The sequence below is a fragment of the Octopus bimaculoides genome, chromosome 1 (assembly GCF_001194135.2).
Source record: "Octopus bimaculoides isolate UCB-OBI-ISO-001 chromosome 1, ASM119413v2, whole genome shotgun sequence".
In the NCBI taxonomy this organism is placed as follows: Eukaryota; Metazoa; Mollusca; class Cephalopoda; order Octopoda; family Octopodidae; genus Octopus; species Octopus bimaculoides.
The window spans coordinates 4,690,631-4,696,930 of record NC_068981.1 but is presented as its reverse complement, the minus strand read 5'-3'; the positions used below and the strand labels follow the sequence as shown (position 1 = coordinate 4,696,930).

Here is a 6,300-nt window from a genome sequence, read left to right as displayed (position 1 = left end):
TTGAATAACATAACTTATTCAACTGTATCTAGAAGAGCTGAATGTTACGGCAACTCAGCAAGTCACATGCTTGGGTGTGTCGCGTGATGTATATGGGATTTCACAAAATACAAAGAAGAAAACAGGAAGAAAAAAATTCCGAAAATTCTTTCAATGGAGTCAAACAGGATTTTGAAATGCTTTGTAGATCAGCGTAGGAGTACAAGGTGGATGGTAGTGGTGGTGGTGGTGGTGGTGGTGGCGGCAATAACGGAGAAACCGGTGGCGGTGACGACGACAGACAGTGGCCATCCTGGTCGAACCTGAGAAAATTCGTCCAGATTTCAACAAGATAGCATGAATTTATTGTTTTCAGCATCTTCGAGAGTTGTTCAACGAATCGATCGGTCGAAGTTCGCGGCGACAACATCAAAGGCAATCAATCAGTACCTTTTAGTGATTAGGTTAAAGAATTGCAAGAAGCTGTTCTTTTGATCGTGAAACACGAGGTCAAAGGGTTTATCAATCATGATTGATTAAATTCAAAGGGTTATTAGTTGTGACGCTCCTACGCTGACGGGTTTGGGACCATTTTGGTACAGCCGTTTTGGCATCGCTGTTTTGGCATCGCCGTTTTGGCACCGCTTATTTGACGTCACTGATACGACGCTGACTTACTTGACATAGGAGCTTTTAATATTTCTCTAGTTCTCTCCCTTCCCCCTCTCTCTGTTTATATGTGTGGACGAGAAAACGGAAAGTGTTTATGGTAATCATCTTCAATTAACAGATTGTAATTTCTCTCCCTCCCTCATTTCCTCTCTCTCCTTATGTGTGTGTGTGTGTTGTGTATTTCTGCGTGTGCGTGCATGTGTGAATGATTGTTTGCCTCCAGTGCCAAATCGTCTGCGCCCAAAAAGCTGCGCCTAATTGGCCCGTTCCACTCGCTAACAAGATACAACTTTATCCGCGAGGGCTTTTCTTATTTCCTGCATTTTATTGTTTCTTAAGGGTGCAGACGGTGTGATCATTTGTTATGGCTTCAAGGAACAAGAATTTCTTAGGACAGTGTATATCTGCAGAAATGATGGACATGTATCAGGCGTTGGTTACATATACTAAAGAAGACGGCATAAATAGATGATCTGACCTCCCAACATGCAATTTTTTCGTGTGTCTTTGATAGTTTGGCTTCTTTTCAATATTTAATCATTAATAACAATTATTGTTCTAAGCGGATTCGTCTCTGATGCTTAATTTCGCGTCCGTAATGTGGTCGCATTAGATGCCGAGCAATTTTTGGATGCATTTATAAATAAAATAAAAAAAGGCGCGTTTTATACGCCACTAAATACGGTATCTGCAGAAATTATTACAATTACTGTTTTCCATCCATGTGAAATTTGTTTAAAATTTTGTTTGTTGAAGACACCAAAATTCAGTTTGGTCAAGGCGCGAGCAAACCTATAAGCGCTTGTGTTAAAATATCATGAAAGTATACGGTTGTAATAATTTAATGTAAATGATGCTGTTTATAATAACAATAGAAAACTCGAATCTCTCTGCGTTGTCATTCTTACCACCAAGTACAACTGATATAAACACCCTTGTAAACTAATGCCTCTAGAGTTTGCCAGCAGATGTCACTGGCTTTAATTTTAGTACATTAAAGTTTGATTTAAGTTAACTTTTACCTTGCGTTACTCACTCTTCCATTTAATGTATGAAAATTGTCATCCTTGTCAGGGAACATATATACTACGATACATTATTTACATTATTTACATTTGACGGATATTTGTCCTCATCTTGTTTGTTGTTAACACAACGTTTCGTCTGATATACCCTCCGGCCTTCATTAGGTGTCTTGGGGAAATTTCGAACCTGGGTTCTCATTCCTAAGGAATTTTTTGGATGTTATTATCATCATCATCATCATCATTATTATTATTATTATTATTATTATTATTATTATTATTATTATTATCATTATTATTATTATTGCGTAGGGGTTAAGAGCGCGGGCTACTAACCCCAAGATTTCGAGTTCGATTCCAGGCAGTGACCTGAATAATAATAATAATAATAATAATAATAATAATAACAACAACATCGAAAACAAAACCTTAGGAATGAGAACCCAGGTTCGAAATTTCCCCAAGACACCTGATGAAGGCTGGAGGGTATATCAGATGAAACGTTGTGTTAACAACAAACAAGATGAGGACAAATATCTGTCAAATGTAAATAATGAACATAATTCCTCATCTCTTAAATAGAGAACTATACATACTACGATGTGGAAAACTGGATATAATGCCCACAGTTCCAAAGACCTCTAAGCACCGGTTACTTGTCTTTGCCTCTAGTGCGTTTGTCTTTTAGAAGAACTAGCAGCTTTTATATGAAGCTGTTGAATTTACCATTTACCCAGAAAATTTCTAAATTATTTCTCAGCGTACGACCTATAATGAAGCTTTGACTTCTTAAAAAAACAACAACCACTTTAATTCAGCCAACCAATAAAATCATGACACTTCATAAAACTTCACTGACAAATAAACGACCGAAGAGTCTGCTGATGAATATGTAAGACATCTTTAGAAACTCAGAGTCGGCTGTAACTCCAGTAGTGTCATGACTGACTCATATAAAGGCGGAAATATCAGTGATTCATTCAGAACTGGAATCTCTCGTGGACGAACAGGAATTAGTCTGCTAGAAAACAAACAAAAAATTGGCTGTATTCAGTTGTAGATCGGGTTTATAGTTTGAAAATAGCCATGGAAGATTCTCATCTTCTGGTGTAGAAAATTGTACGTTAGCAATGGAGTAGCTAGAGTGTACCGCGCCTGTGGCGGCCATTGACTTTGCAGCACCCATCCCTTCGCTCCTACTCAGGCTTAAACAGCAGACATAAAAAGTGCCACTCGTGGTGAACCACCCCCTCCCCATTTCCAAGCTACTCCCCTACTGAAATGGTTTGAGAAAAACCTCTAAAAGGTCTCCAGCTCATCTGCAGTTGCATTTTTTGTGGTCAGAGTTGTTATTTCTCAAGAAATTCCCTTAATGTCCAGTCCAGCCATTCTATGTGTTAGAAAAGTGGAACCTCTCACGGGTCCATATATTCTTGAAAAGACCAGCGATCACTTTTATTCACTGTACGATATTTACTCGTGTTTCTTCTAACTTTGAAGATTTCATCATTAAAATTTCTTTAACATTGCTCGCCGACACAGGCGAGTTCCTGCAACTTCGTCATTGAATCAATCGTGCCTAACCCAAAGATGATATGATATTAATGGTTTCAGTTGATCTGAGAGTGCCCTTTAAGAAATATTGTCTACTAGAATCAGTGGTAAAAGACTGCCCGTATGAATTTCTATTCAATTTCTGTCTAATCTCATCAATATTTAACTAGCGCTACTCGTAGAACCTCCCGGCCCATTTTGTGGTACAGTGTCAGCCATTAACATTTCCTGATTCAGTAATAATATGCAGTCATTTCTTCCATAATCCTTTGAATAATTTCTCAGAATTCTTGTCTATTTTCTTCAGTCAGGTTTTCTCGTCTGCCCGGTTTCCTCATTCTGATTTGTACAAAATAGTTTTGCCTATCATCATCATTCATATTTTGTCTTCTTTTTTGATTAACCATTCTCATTCTTTCCTTATTAACCACAATTTCGTTGTCCATCATACAATTCTCTCTCTCTCTCTTTTCCTCTCTCCCTCTTGCTCGCACGCACACCCCTCACACACACACACACACACTTTTACCACCAAGGTGTACACAACATAATTATTTAATGGATCATAAACTACACAGAAGATAAAAAAATATTGTAGTATTTCTTCCGGTTCTTTATGCGCTAAGTTCAAATCCCGCCGAGGTGGACTTTACCTTTCGTCCTTGCGCAGTCGATAAAATAAAGTACCAGTGGAGTACGGTCGATGTAATCGACTTCCTCCTCTCCTTGAAGCCGTAAACTGGAGCAACGTGAAACGAAGTGTTTTGCTCAAGGACACAACACGCCGCCGCCTCCTTGCGACCGCGAGACAAATACTTTTAAGTACGAAGCCACGCGCCTTCACTACCCGACTCTTCGCAAAACATGAATAACACGCAACTAGAACCTTCGAGGTTTTAGAGCAGAAAATCATACATTAGCAATGGAGTAGCTAGAGTGTACCGCGCCTGTGGCGGCCATTGATTTGCAGTACCCATCCGTTCGCTCCAACACAGGCTTAAACAGCAGACATAAAGAGTGCCACTTGTGGGTGAGCCACTCCGTCCCCATTTCCAAGCTACTCCCCCACTGAAATGGTTTGAGAAAACCCTCTAAAAGGTCTCCAGTTCATCTGCAGTTGCATTTTGGGGGCTCAGAGTTGTTATTTCCACAAGAAAGTCCCTTAATGTCCAGCCCAGCTTGTTAGAACTCATCATGATGGAGGGTCTCTCCTGGTAAACACACATCACTGGCTTCAAATATCGACAGAAGGCCAGCAGGTTCGGGGGAAATAAGTAGTACTTGTTTCATCGACCTCGGAAGAAAGAAAGGCAAAGTCGACGTTGGCAGAATTTGAACTAAGCATTTTGCCCATCATGCTAACCATCCTGCCAGCTCGCTGCCTTGTTAACAGAACCAAGACTGCCTCTCAAAGGCCTGGATTTCTTCTTCAGTGCCAGGAAGTACCTCAACCTTCCAGAACCACCAAATCTCTACAAAACTCTAAAATGTGAGGTTCACAATGGAGTAGTGCCACCACTTCCGGTATAGAATTGTTATTATATCTTACCATATCCTACACCACATCCCCACCCACCAACCACCAATACCTTCCAAAATTAAGATCACTGATATATTGTCACTTCCTTGGACCTTTTCCATCATTATCATTATCTTTTTATCTTTTACTTGCTTTAGTCATTGGACTGCGACCATGCTGGAGCAACGCCTAGAAGAATTTTTAGTTGAACGAATCGACCCCACCACTCAGTTTTATTTCAAGCCTGGTACTTATTTTATTGGACACTTTTTCCGAACCGCTAAGTTACGGAGACGTAAACACATCAACACCGGTTGTCAAGCTGTGGTGGTACACACACACACACACACACACACACACACACACACACACACACGCAGAGTTTCCCTCTACCAAATCCATTCACAAAGCTTTGGTCAACCCGAGGCTATAGTAGAAGACACTTGCCCAAGGTGCAATGCAGTAGGACTGAACCCAGAACCATGTGGTTGGGAAGCAACCAGAATGCCACGCCTGGGCATTCTGGTTAAGTCTTTGCTCTAGGAATAACTCCCTCACTTCCTGCACATGTCTCAGAAACCCTAAAAGGGGTCAGAAGAGTTACCCTTCTTTCTCTTAACTTTCTGAGTTCAAATTCCGCCGAGGTCAACTTTACCTTTCATCCTTTCGGGGTCGATAAATTTAGAACCAGTTGCATACTGAGGTCGACCTAATCGACTGGCCCCCTTCCCCAAAATTTCGGGCCTTGTGCCTAGAGTAGAAAAGAATTCAAGGATCATTTGTATTAATTTTCTTTAAAATATTCTTATCTCCTTCAGCCATTTTCTGTGATATATTTCAGAATAAACGTTGAACGAAGAAAAGAGACAGCACGGTATTATGTTCGGTTGATTCGGCTGGAAATAAAAACGAAACAAAATAGAATGAAAATAAAAATAGAATAAAGAAAATGGTCTGGTAAAATGTTTGATTTAATCTAAAAATTGATTCAGTATAGAATTTAATTAGCTATTAATTCATTCACAGTACGCCATCAAATATATTTTTCAACACATTTATTTTGTAATTCGTTAGTTAATAATTGCTGTGAGGTTGTACTGAATAAACTTCAACAGAGCGAAATACGTCTGGAGTCATACAGACAATGCATAAGACACCAAAGCTCTAAATTTCACACACAGGATCTTGGTCGACCCGAGGTTAAAGTAGAAGAGGCAAGTTGACAGAAACGTTAGCACGCCGGACGAAATGCTTAGCGGTATTTCGTCTGGTGTTACGTTCTGAGTTCAAATTCCACCGAGGTCGACTTTGCCTTTCATCCTTTCGGGGTCGATAAATTAAGTACCAGTTACGCACTAGGGTCTATGTAATCGACTTAATGCGTTTGTCTGTCCTTGTTTGTCCCCTCTATGTTTAGCCCCTTGTAAGCAATAAAGAAATAAGAAACGTTAGCAGGCCGGGCGAAATGCTTAGCGGTATTTCGTCTGGTGTTACGTTCTGAGTTCAAATTCCACCGAAGTCAACTTTGCCTTTCATCCATTCGGGGTCGAT

The 6,300-nt window shown here is 40.1% G+C and overlaps 1 long non-coding RNA gene across 1 annotated transcript in view; it reads left to right on the top strand.

The window, feature by feature from the left end:
* The window catches only part of LOC128249774 (uncharacterized), a 14,853-nt gene extending 9,154 nt beyond the window's left edge, over positions 1 to 5,699 (top strand). The window contains exon 2 of the long non-coding RNA XR_008265876.1: positions 5,591 to 5,699. This is a non-coding gene — a long non-coding RNA (uncharacterized LOC128249774). The remainder of the gene's footprint in view (positions 1 to 5,590) is intronic.
* Positions 5,700 to 6,300: the final 601 nt, after the last annotated feature.